Below are 14,154 nucleotides of genomic sequence, written 5' to 3' on the forward strand. Positions count from 1 at the left end.
AGTATGTTCTCTTCCAAATGAAACACAATACCACCAGCAAAGTGGTTTTGTCCTGTTTCCACTTTCCAACCAATTTCCTCTTCAACTTTTTCAGCAAGAGTATGTCTGCTGAATTACACATACTTCTGCCAGCCACACTAGTTGTGAACTTTAAAAACTTGCAGTAAGACAAAAATTTAATATTTGGGACCTGTCGGGCTTTTGGTTTATGGAGAGACAATTGGTAAAAGAAAAACAAATTATTCTCTAATACAAGGAACAGCAAGAATGTTAGGTATTCCTCAATGGAAAGATGGTCATCCACAAATTAAGTTTCCTCTCTCCCTCTCCCTCTCTTTCTCTGTCTTCACTAAGTCTGTTCCTTCACTATCTTAAGTGGTGGATGTCTTTCAGCGTGTGGTAAAAGGTGAGGGTAGTATGAAATTAAACATCCGGCAACATATTTTTTGTTCTTTCCATTTTCTTTGTTCTCCCTAAAACAGTCTCTTTAGACACCGATTGATGGCCATATTTGTGACAGTGTGAAATGTTTAATGTTCTATTTTCTTCCTCTAGATAACATAGGCTTGCTGTTTGAACAATAAGAGAAAACAGAGAGCTGCTGAACCTTGAAAGATGCTTAGAGCTTTTCTAAAATGCTCTGTTTCTTTGTTAGACGTACTGAGGGATTTTCAGGTTGGCTCAATGACTGTCTTCGGAGATCTTGTAACTTTATCTGGCAATCAAGAGCTCATTTTGCTGAAAGTGCCAGAAATGATTTCCATTAATCACAGTATCATATCCAGCCCCCTGGTAAGTGTTCTCTTCAGCACATTAGATAATTGCTGTCATTTACCTCATTTGGCTTTGGAGTTCTTACCACACTTTACTTTTTCTTTAAAACCACAAATGCATTCAGCAAACCGTTATGAATTTTCACTTAGACTTGAGTACTTTCTTAATGGACTTTTCGGTCTTTTGCAAGATTCCAGTTAGAGATATGCCTGGAATTCCTCAATTCTGATATATTTCTTTCCATATTTTCTTACTCCTTACTCTTACGAAAACCCCTCTTTCCCAGGTGCACACAGACAATATTCTCATATGCTTACTTAATACTTTTACAGTTAATCATGACCGCAGGCAAAAATGAATTATGGAATAATTGGATCTTAAGGGACAGCTTACAATTTTTATTGTCAGCTTCATCCATGAAACTCTCAGCATTTCCATGATTTTACTTTGTCTACCGTCCCCAATCAAGAAAACGAAACAGAGTATACAGCTTCAGCAAAACTAACATAAATATACTGCCTGTTAACTACCACTAATAAAACATGGATACACTTTAGGAGATGACAATTCTGTACATTTACTATACCAACTTTAATTTAATAAAGTTATAAACATCTTTAAAATGTTTGCCTAAAAACATTGAACAAACATCATCTCTCTCATTTTGCACATAAGATTTATCTTTGTTCCATATGACTATACGAGCAGAATACCTTTCGTGTGATATATTCTTCCTGTGTTCACATTAGTTGTCTTCTTTAATTCAATAAAATGCTGTTAGATGGGCTGGTGATTGTAAATTTGCCTGTTGTGAGTAAATGAGTGTTAATAACTGCAATGGTATACCCTGCAATAGACTGTCTCTTGATTTACAAAGATCAGGAAAAAACATAAAAAATGGAGGTGGATGGATGGATGGATGTGTGGATGGATAGATGGATTAATCTATTTTCTTACTCTTTTCATAATCACATGGTGGCCTAATCAAATTATATTTTAGAATCCTTGCTATCATGTTTACCCCCTGCTCTTTTTCCAACCTACTTTTTCATTGACATTCAATAGGAGAATTGTTCATGTCACCTGTCAGCATGAGTTGTTTAAAATGTTTCCACCAATATTGCTTTCCCCATTTGGCATCTTGAAACTTAATATCAGAACTCGCTTACAGAGTTCTATAGCATAGAGGCTAATTCTTTTGAATGCATGCAGTTGTTAAAGGTCAGGTAGGTGTGAACCAATTTCAAAATGATACTAATAAATATTTCTTGTCATATGTACCTGTAATGTTAAAACAGTGATACACAAGAATGCACCAATAATACATGCCAAGGAAACCAAATGATTCAAAAATGGTAAGGACATACAAAAATAATAGAACCTAAAAAAGCTGTAGCCCTTCTAGCTCTGCCAATACAGATGTTCAATTCCTTACCCACCTCCAAAACATGACAAAGCTCTCTCATCTCACATGTCTCTTTCTGTCTCTCTCCCTCTCACACTCACACACACATACACAAAACCTGGTTCTCTATTGTTCCCTCCATTGATTCTTTACCCAGATATCTGCCCTAATAACTCAAGGCTCAATCTGCTTGTGGGCTCGAGGCAGCTTTAACTCTCCCCTGGGTCACTTCTGAGGTCTAAGATGACAATTTCCTACAGATCTCTTCTGTATGGCTCTTATTGTCTTTGTATCTCAGAACCTTCAAAAGAGTCCAGGCCCTCATTTATAAAGCTTGCGTATGCACAAAAAGAAGCTTGAAATGTGTATATGCAACTTCCCACTCAAATGTCAGGATTTATAAAAGAAAACTTGATGGGGAACATGAATATATTTATAGTAACTCAGACCCATCTGTATGTAACATTTCAGGGAAACTGGGAAATGATGACACCCTCAATCTAGCAGGGAAATGCAGCCAGACCAGCTAAATAGTGACTCATACGCATAATAATTCACATCACTGAGCAGCTATTATAATGTGCGTTGATGTGACAAACATATTGTACCTGAAAACCTTGATATACAGAAAGTATTTTAGTTCCCTTTCGAGAGGAGCACTTACTCGCACTGAAGACATTTTACTGTTTTACTGTACTGTTTATATTGGCTGCCTGTTGTCACGTCTCATAGAACTGGCTGAGGAATATCTCAGCCAAGCTTTACTCCATCATGCAAGCTGAGTAGGTTGCCATTAACCAATTGGCAAAGCCCTACATTCAGTTTTTGTATGGTGTGGCTGTACATACTGTACATAAAACACAACATGCTTTTTGCTAACACAAATGGCAATTTGTAGCAGTGCCTGGTTCTCCTAACATAATCGGAGCATTTGACTACATTCATATTGCAATCAGAGCACCTAGAGAGAATTAAGATGCTTTTGTTAACCGTAAAAAGTGACACTCCTTTAATGCACAAGTCATCTGTGATGCCATGATGTGGCTGGCATGTCATGTGTCAGCAGCCAGGGTCAGTGATTTATTTAATTTGCGGGCAATAATTTTGGCAGATGTGATTGTCGTGTATGTGGATAGATAACTGGCTGAACCCTCAGTTTTTCATAATACTTGTTCTATTCATTGTAACAGTAATTGTGTCATTACATATGCCAGGTGATAGTGGCTACCTTATCCCTTTCTGGACCACCAGAACACAAAGGAGATGCGCTGTATTGTTGCGTATGATCTTGCACTCTCAGTTGTGAAGTACAGCCAGATACTCTTGAATGCAGGTGGCAGGGTCTTGATGCTACTATACCAGCCAGTGAAGTTCTGTAGCATCATGACTGCATACAGTGCATCCGGAAAGTATTCACAGCGCATCACTTTTTCCACATTTTGTTATGTTACAGCCTTATTCCAAAATGTATTAAATTAATTTTTTTACTCAGAATTCTACACACAACAACCCCATGATGACAACGTGAAAAAAGTTTACTTGAGGTTTTTGCAAATTTATTAAAAATAAAAAACTGAGAAATCACATGTACATATAAGTATGGACCTTTGGCAGCAATTACAGCCTCAAAAAGTCTTTTTGAATATGATGCCACAAGCACAATCCATTTTGGAATAAGGCTGTAACAAAACAAAATGTGGAAAAAGTGATGCACTGTGAATACTTTCCAGATGCACTGTATGTTTGAGGTTTATTAGCATGCTCTATATATGAATGCTTCAGTGCAGCATTTGAGGCACGTTCATATATACATATTTACAAGGTGATTGTGATTTATAAAGGATAAATTGTGTGTATTTCAGATTATATACATTTTTTGGCATATGTATTTTCTTGGTTTTTTTTTTCATACACATATTTTCACGCACAAATCCAAGCCAACTTTTACAAATGAGGCTCCTAATCTCTAAAGCAGCTCTTCAACGTAATTGTCAAAATATTGCCTTATACCATTCATCCATCCATTATCCAACCCTCTATGACAGTAAAGTATGCAGCCTGCCGGTCATTCTCCCTGACCTTGCTTTTAAATGAGCAGCCTGGTCCCATTTTCTCCAGCTAGAGACACGGTGCTGGCTTCTGTTGACTTGGGTGGTCTTGTAACCTCTTATCTCACTCCCCCACTACACCAAGGGTTCCTGTCCCACTCTAAGTATGGGACTGGAAACCCAAGAACCTCCTTTGTCATCTGCTCACTAGTGTTCTGGAGAAACAGCTTAGGACAGAGAGAAAAACGAGAGAGACCGTGTGAAATTGTCTGCCTAAAATGAAACATGCAATTTTCCTCCAGAAAATGGGACCAGATTTATCATTTAAATACAAGGTCAGGGAGAGCAGGAGGCTTTTCACACTGTCTCTCTCGTTCTTCTCTCTGTCTTATACTGCTCCTAATGCCTATTGCCATTCTAGACCATCAGAAGTTATAAATTTAACACCCACAAGTGGCCCCTGTCTTTTCACACTGGTATGTACAGGACATCTTCTTTTGCCGATATTATTTTATAGGTCACCTTTTGCAAACAGAGCATTCCCTCAGAACACACATTAACTTGCTTTCTAAAATAAATTTACAGTGACAGGAAGAATGGAAAGACAATTATTTAGTGTGTCTTTTGATAGACAACATAAACTTTTATTTTCACTCACAGGCTCACAAATTAGATTAAAAAGAAAGATTTTTAAACAAAGAGTTGATGTGAAGAAAGCAGACCCACACTTAACAATACTTTTGAATGAAAAACCAAAACAACTATAATATCCTGTCACCCTGTTGATACAGATATGTATCTATTCTTTGCCTGCTCCCACTTAATCTTAATACAAGGTCACGGAGGATCATAGTCTAGTCCAACAGCATAGGGTGCAAGACAGGAATTAGCCCTGGACAGGGCTACACGGTTATCTTAAAGTAATCTAACCAGCATAACTTTGGGGGGAGCCATAGTATATAGAGAAAAAATAATTTGAAGAAACAAGAATGTGCAATCTCTGTACTGACAGGTCAGAACTATATTCCAGTCTCCTGGAGCAATGCTGAGAAAAGCAACGTCATGACTTACCTTAATACATACAGATATTGTCAAGTAAATTTAAGTAACTCATGAAAACAACTTTTATCTTTTAAAACTTCAAACATAATTCTCTTTGTTGAAAGAGCAAGGACAATGGAAATTTTTAATAGCTAATGACCAAACTGTCTAGGCCAACACTTTCTTTTATTGGTTTGCACTTTAATCTGTGCCCTCTCCCATCCAACCCCTGAATCTGCCTCAAACCACACTCTAATGAACCTATAAATTAAGAACTGTTTACAAAATTTACTGGCTTTGAAGTGTCTCATAAACAGAGTGAAAGTATTTGCTTTGTGAAGTTTATGCTGCACTACCATCTAGTGGTGACATGTTGGATGAGCACAATACAAGTTGAAGGAGAAAAATGTTGAACCTTACAATCCTACACACACATTTCAAACCCCTGGGAGGATTTGGATTTCTTTGCTTTGGCACCATTGTTTTCTCCTCTGAAGTACTAGGCTCTGTGCCACTATCAGAAAGGTGACAGCTGATGCGCAGGCACAAGTGCATATCCTCAGATGACTTTCTGCTTAGTTAGACTCTGTAATAGAAATCCTTTTTACACTTTGTTAAGTTTATAATCAAGTACATTATTTAATCCATAATTAAACTGTTTAAAATACTATAAGATTTCTTGTATATTTATATGAGTGACGGCTGTCAGCAACAAATGAGCATGGCATATTGGAGGTGTACTTTACATTTGCATAGTAGAAGTAGAAATCAGTGAAGTGTGATTAGGGAGATATGGGCAAGGAATAAAGAAAGGAAGGCATGTCTTTATTAGTAACAGAAGAATACATCTGTTTCACTCTACAGTGCATCCGGAAAGAATTCACAGCGCATCACTTTTTCCACATTTTGTTATGTTACAGCCTTATTCCAAAATGGATTTAATTAATTTTTTTCCTCAGAATTCTACACACAGCACCCCATAATAACAACATGAAAAGTTTACTTGAGGTTTTTGCAAATTTATTAACAATAAAAAAACTGAGAAATCACATGTACATAAGTATTCACAGCCTTTGCTCAATACTTTGTTGATGCACCTTTGGCCACAATTACAGCCTCAAGTCTTTTTGAATATGATGCCACAAGCTTGGCACACCTATCCTTGGCCAGTTTCACCCATTCCTCTTTGCAGCACCTCTCAAGCTCAATCAGGTTGGATGGGAAGCGTCGGTGCACAGCCATTTTAAGATCTCTCCAGAGATGTTCATTTGGGTTCAAGTCTGGGCTCTGGCTGGGCCACTCAAGGACATTCACAGAGCTGTCCTGAAACCACTTCTTTGATATCTTGACTGTGTGCTTAGGGTCGTTGTCCTGCTGAAAGATGAACCGTCACTCCAGTCTGAGGTCAAGAGCGCTCTGGAGCAGGTTTTCATCCAGGATGTCTCTGTACATTGCTGCAGTCATCTTTCCCTTTATCCTGACTAGTCTCCCAGTTCCTGCCACTGAAAAACATCCCCACAGCATGATGCTGCCACCACCATGCTTTACTGTAGGGATGGTATTGGCCTGGCGACGAGCGGTGCCTGGTTTCCTCCAAACGTTACGCCTGGCATTCACACCAAAGAGTTCAATCTTTGTCTCATCAGACCAGAGAATTTTGTTTCTCATGGTCTGAGAGTCCTTCAGGTGCCTTTTGGCAATCTTCAGGCGGGCTGCCATGTGCCTTTTACTAAGAAGTGGCTTCCGTCTGGCCACTCTACCATACAGGCCTGATTGTTGGATTGCTGCAAAGATGGTTTTCCTTCAGGAAGGTTCTCCTCTCTCCACAGAGGACCTCTGGAGCTCTGACAGAGTGACCATCGGGTTCTTGGTCACCTCCCTGACTAAGGCCCTTCTCCCCCGATCTCTCAGTTTAGATGGCTGGCCAGCTCTAGGAAGAGTCCTGGTGGTTTCGAACTTCTTCCACTTACAGATGATGGAGGCCACTGTGCTCATTGGGACCTTCAAAGCAGCAGAATTTTTTCTGTAACCTTCCCCAGATTTGTGCCTCAAGACAGTCCTGTCTCAGAGGTTTACTGACAATTCCTTTGACTTCATGCTTGGTTTGTGCTCTGACATGAACTGTCAACTGTGGGACCTTATATAGACAGGTGTGTGCCTTTCCAATCAACTGAATTTACCACAGGTGGACTCCAATTAAGCTGCAGAAACATCTCAAGGATGATCGGGCGAAACAGGATGCACCTGAGCTCAATTTTGAGCTTCATGGCAAAGGCTGTGAATGCTTATGTACATGTGCTTTCTCAATTTTTTTATTTTTAATAAATTTGCTAAAACCTCAAGTAAACTTTTTCACATTGTTATTAGGGGGTGTTGTGTGTAGAATTCTGAGGAAAAAAATTAATTTAATCCATTTTGGAATAAGGCTGTAACATAACAAAATGTGGAAAAAGTGATGCACTGTGAATACTTTCCGGATGCACTGTACATGGCAGTGTTTGAGAACAAGGACCCTCTCCTCCACAACAGGTGGAAAAAGCCGCCATCTGTGACCAGAGATTCCAGACAGTAAAAAGGTTACCAGTGACACCTGGTCATTTGGGAAACAGACTGGACTCAGAGGTGGTATTCATCCAAGTTCCACTATTGGAAATGGGGGGGCTATAAACTCTGGAACTTCACAAGACACCCAACATTAGATGTTGCTAGAACTTTAAATGTCACTTGGACAAATGTCATCTGATCATAGATGAAGTTACTGTCTCAGTTAGACAGAGCAAAAGAGCAACATGACAATGAAGATTTGTATTTTTGTCTTTTTTTCATTGGGAAGTTAATGTATTTCCTTTAATCAACCATTCCTAGTGGGTTGTGTAATAAACCCAATATTCAAATATACTGATTTAAAAAAAAAAAAAAAATTCCCTTACATTTTGGGTTGCTCTGAGGTGCTCCCTTCTCTCTGTAGTCTGTTTCATTTAGAATTGCTCTTGTATAAAACATGAATGCATAAGGTCCTCAAAGACAGTAAATTAAAATAGCCCTGGACAGGGTGACAGTTCATGCACCATTGTTCATACAAAGGTATCTTAAAGTCACCTAGTAATCTAACCAGCATAACTTCCTATCAAGGAAGGATAGGTATATCTTTTCTTTAAAAGAAAAAATAATTAAATGAAATGAAATTATAAAGTCACTGTAAATATATTTATTAATAAAAACACAAGACATTTCAGAAGCAAGGGTCAACATCTTTTTTTAATTTTTCAAAAATTGTTTGTTTAGCTATTATTTCATTTGTCCCAATGTGTCAGTCAGCTAGCCATCACAGTATCAAACTCATTATACGACCTACTATTGTGCTCTAGATTTCCACGCCCCATTTTTTATTTAGCCGACAAATTTCCAAGGTGACTTACACATCACAGTGATTACATAGGTTCTCTAGCTGATGTTCTAGACAAGTCTTGTAGAAGACTATAAGACTTGTTAAGTGGTTAGATTATAGCTGCAGATTTGGAGTTTATAGCTGAACATATTGTAAAGAGAAAACCAGACAACGTGAGTTTTTTGGGGCACCTTAGGCCAACCACGTATAATTGAAAAACGATTTTTAAAGAAAACGTGTGTAAAACACAAAACAAGTCTTCTCTGTAGTTCAGGTTGACTGCCTAAGATGGTGGATGGCTCTTCCACTTATGAGGCACTCTGGGGGGGAAAAGAGGTCAGTCCAGGTGGAGTGACCCTGGAAGTTATGTAAGAGGTGGAAAAACCATGAATCTTCCTTTCTCCAAGGCAAGGAAAAGAGAGATCAGTAGATAAGCTCCTGTCTTGGTGGAGAATTGCCATCATCCAGGCTGTTAAGCTGTCTCTCATGCACACACACATAACAAATTTAATCGAAAGATCACAGTGTCATCCTAAAAACAGTACAAAATATTAGTTAACGTATAATATGTCCAGAGTGTTTTAAAATGCAAATGTGTAAAAAAGCATATTTTCCAAAAAGGAGACAACATAGTTGAATAGATAACACAAATGTGGGCTGTGATGGACGGCCTCATCCCGGCCAACACATCCAGGCCGCTAGATGTCATCTTCCCTGCAGCATGGAGGTGCCCCGGATTCCCGCAGGGCACAATGGGAGATGGAGTTCAGCTTCACAGCCCTGCTGGGTGCCGTGAGTGCCACCGTGGGACGCTGCAGGGAGACGCGGGGATTTTTATTTTCCCTGTAGCCCGGAAGTACTCCCAAGTCATGGGGATGGAAGAAAAGAAGTACTTCCAGGCTGAAGAAAAATACAAGTCTTCGCCTGACCCAGAAGTGCTATTGAATCACATAGACTGAAGGACAAGAGCACTTCCAGGTCAAGGACTATATAAATGACTATGTGAGACCCAGCAAGCTGAGCAGGAGTTGGGAGGTAATGTAATGGAGCTGCTGGGAGGAGAGGAGGACTGAATTATTGGATTGTGATTATTGATTTATTGTTTATTGGGGTGATTGTGGTGTCTACTGTGGCACAATATCGAAAAGAAAAGAAATTAAAAATATTTCTAGTACTTTTGCTTGGTGTCTTGGACGTTTTGTCTGTGGGGTTTGAGGAGCGACAGCACCCTCTAGTGTCACAGGGCTCATTACTGGGTAGCAGGATGTGGCTGTCAGAAGTATTCCTTGGCCTAACTGATTGTCTTGTCGAGCATTCATTTAACTTTTCAGGGTCCTTTGTGGGAGTTTCTTAATTTAATAAAGTTTGTAACAATTGAAGACTAAAGTACTATCCCCTTACCTGTGATGCTTGCACATTGATTTGAGCAAGAAGGAAAAACAAACAAGAAATTAAGGTGAGATAAATAAATTTCATTAAGAACCTTTCACAGAAGGCTGGCATGATTTGGTTGCAGTGTTTACAGTAAATTATGTATTGTTATCAACAAGAATGTTTTTTCCATGAGTAAAATGTGTGTCATTGGTGGCTTTATTTTTATGTCACAGCTGAACACAAGCAAGAACACAAATAATGAAATCTTAATCATTAGACAGGCATGTGTTGATTGGTCAAGTAATCCTTACCATACTGGGCAAAACCAGAAATCACAGTTAAGCTTTAAAAGAGCTAATACAGGAAGTCTTAAGTAAAATAATTTACTTTCACTCCTTTAGATTTAGAGAGAGTCTTTCTATTATTTTCACATATGGACATAAATTCTGCAGCCTCATATTTTTTTAATTAAAATGGCATCTAATCTGTCATTAAATGAGGAATGCACAGCAAATACACTGCAGTGGGAAAACGTCCCTGAAACAAAAAAAGAGATGGGAATAAATACAAAGCAATATCATTAACAAAACAATGAGAAGATGTCAATAAATTAAATTTAAAAAATCCATAAGGAATATAAAATACAGTTAATTGACTGAGTGTCCTGAAGCTTCTTATGTCAAAATGAACACCTTTGAAGGTAAAGTAGTATAAAAAGCACAACAGTGGAAAAATATCACTTGGCAGATGAATCACCTGCACCTTATACCAAAAATCAGTGTTCAGTGGGTGTGCCATAAAACAGAAGAGTGCAGGCCTGAATGTTTGTCTGCCACAGTGAAGGGTCCTATGGCCCTGCTGTATGATATTTTACTGGCAGGTTTTGTTCTGATGACTCCTGTAAGGAGTCGAGTAAGAAGGCAGAGTGAGTCCCAAAATAGTTGGGGTGCCATTGGGCAAACCCCGTTTAATTTGCAACAAAAAAAAAAAAAACAACAAACTTAACAGGGACGTGATGGTGGAAACAAACAAAAGCGGGGAGTAGCCACTCATCACCCTCTAGTGGCATTTCTGGGTAGCTCATACTTGGAGGAGTTACTGACAGTCAGGTACTCAGGTCCAAATGAAAGACCACCTTCCAGAAATGACTTGCTTTTATCTTGTCTGGAAGGAGAGGGGCTTCCCTGTCTCTGGTGCCCTCAAGTTAAAATTTCTTAGTACTGTCATGGAAAAAGGAGACAAGATTGTTAGCAACAGAGCCCCCTCTTGTTCGGAGGTGGTACCACATACCTTAGGTGAGCTTGGAAGGTGACCTTTTGTCACACATGTGTGACACTTCTTAAGAGATAAGGGTAAATTAATACTGTCCTGTGGTGAAGCATTTGAGTCCTGGTCACACTGGAATCTTCTAGGATGAAAATGTGCTCACCTTCATGATATGAGAGGCAAATAAATGATTTAGTAGGGCATGACAATGGATTACACTATATACTATAAATGTCACCTACATCCAGATCACAGCCTAATCCAGCATGTAAGGGAGAGTGATAGGACAACACTTGATAGGACATTTTTATTAACATTACCAAGGTGTTGTACCATGTTAGCAATTATGAATGTAGTGAAAAGTCAAGCAAAATGACACCTTTTAATAATGGCATTACTCAAGGGACAATTGTATAGAAAAATCTCCACTAAAGTTTATACCACTTTTTAGCTGCTAGGTCAAGGTGCAGTGAAGCTGTCTTAGCAGCTCATGGTCATCCACCACTCTTTTTAACATATTGCAAATAATAGTTTAGTTTATTTTGTCAGTTACATGTATATCTCAGTAGTCTGTAAAGTCTGTATACTGCATAACATATACACTATAAAATACTTCACACTCGGGTTATTCTATGAACTGCAGCAACTCGTTTATATTACCTTTATTATTTTGGTACTTGATGACAAGTTTTGCTTTTAGAAGTGTCAATTGTAAGATAGGTATATACAGTATTTTAAACAGCTGCAAAATTCAAAATGAATTGTTATACAGTATCAAATGGTGTGGTGGTTAGCAGTGCTGCTTCACAGGTCCTGTGTCCCATGCTCAAATCTCACACATGCTCACTGTCTGCGCTGAGTCTGTACATTCTGTCAATGTCTGTGTGGGCTGTGTTTAGGCACTCTGGTTTTCCTTCAACATTTTAAAGATGAGTATGTTAGGAAAACTGAGGACTCTCAATTGGCCATGTGTGGGTCTGTTCATGAGGTCACACTGAGACTCTGATGATTAACTAGAGACGAATTGGCCATTTCTCTGGAGCTGGCTGATGCTACAACTCTGGACTGGATATCAACTCCAGGGGAGGGCAAAAGTGCTTGGGCCAGTCTCTTCAGGGCTTTACAAAATTGACAGGTTATATAGCAGTGAATAGCAGAGGATAGAGGATACTCAGGGTTGAAATCAGGAAATGGGTGCCGCTGAATAGCAAATCTTTTGTACAAGTGGTTCTTCCTTATGATTTTTAAAGTCTACCTAGTCTAACCAAATTTCCATTTGAGTGGCTTGGTTTACAGCTACTAAACAGAAAAACTTAATTATGGCCAAATATGAGGAGAACCCTGTACTGACCATTTTAGGAGTGGTCATGGTGCAAGCTCAAAATTTATTGGTTGTAACTGTGTGCCTCCATCACTACAGTTAGATTTTGTGGTGTACAAGGACTGGCGTGTCAACTGTGTAATGTTGTAAGTGATGTCATCCTTCAGGTGAGTTTCATGCGTACATATTTATTTGCAATGCATTGCACTGTCACAAACAAAAATAGTTTTGCAATTTCCAGTACACTTATTGGAAACTAAAAGTGGAAGTACTGTATATCTTACATCAAATATTATGATGATGGTAGCAACTGATAGTGTGTTATGGTTTGAGTTTAAACCCTTAAGTGTGTGTACAGCAGTTATTCTGATCTTTACCATGGAACTCCTCTCTGTGCAGGATCAATGTGGTTTTATGTCTCAGCAAATTAAAAATAAGATATTTTATGCAATGTAAATAAAAATTTCAAAGAACTACAACCAGCAGCCCAGATGCTAAACTCATATTATGACCATGCTGACAGTGTGTAAATTTTATAGGAATGGTAGTTGCACCAAAAAGATTGCTTTAGTGGTACCTTATGACTTTGAAGACCATGACCTATAGCATCAGTGTTGGCATCACTTAGCAATGCAGAATGCTAAATAGGGTGTACTTTGGTTTATCCTGTAAAGAACAGGTATGGTACTTACATTCAACTATTGCTTAAAGAATAACTTCCAGAATTGCTTACAGAAAATTAAAAGAGTGATTTCACAAGTTGACATGCAATGTCCTTTAGTATTTATGAACACAGATGTTATGTGAATTACTTTGAGTACTTCTGTACAACATATCAGGAAATATCTTATGCAAAATGTAGTAAATGATGAAGAACGCTCCTTGTGTTTTGTCCTGTGACAGCTGATCCCAGCGGGAGATGTGCTGATGTGCTGTCACAAGAGTTGCACCACCGCAAAGGCTTTGTGGTACTGAAACAAATAAGTCTTCAAAGGCACCTGGCAAATGACAGAGCATTCTTGACAACACAGTTCCTTTGTTACTTTCTCAGTGACATTTTACTTTGTTTGTGTTTAGACTTTTCTTACAGAGAGCGTCCTAGTTTTGTCATCAGGAAGATCTTTAATGCCTCAAAATCCAATTATATTTATAAAATAAATAAACGTAAAGAACATAGTCAAAGAAATGCTTTTATTCTGTGCTTTTTCTATGGTCTCCCTTCATCTCATGTTTAAATAAATATATAAGTGATTCAAACACACTAATACTTAGTAAAAGTAACTTCATTGCTTTTTCTTCCAAGTTTCCTCTCTGGTGTCACTTTCAGCATCTTTCCTAACAGATATTTTTATTCAGATTGTGAGACACCATAAGGCACAGATATCAGAATCAAGGCATTTTCTTGTTCATTCTCAAGTATCCATCCATCACTCTTCCAATTTCCATCTCCTAATCAGGGTCAATGTCACCGGCTGCACTGAAAGAATCAGCTATTGTCAGGATGAGATACTGTTTCACAGCAGAGTAACACACACAT

Source organism: Polypterus senegalus, chromosome 10 (assembly GCF_016835505.1).
Source record: "Polypterus senegalus isolate Bchr_013 chromosome 10, ASM1683550v1, whole genome shotgun sequence".
In the NCBI taxonomy this organism is placed as follows: domain Eukaryota; kingdom Metazoa; phylum Chordata; class Cladistia; order Polypteriformes; family Polypteridae; genus Polypterus; species Polypterus senegalus.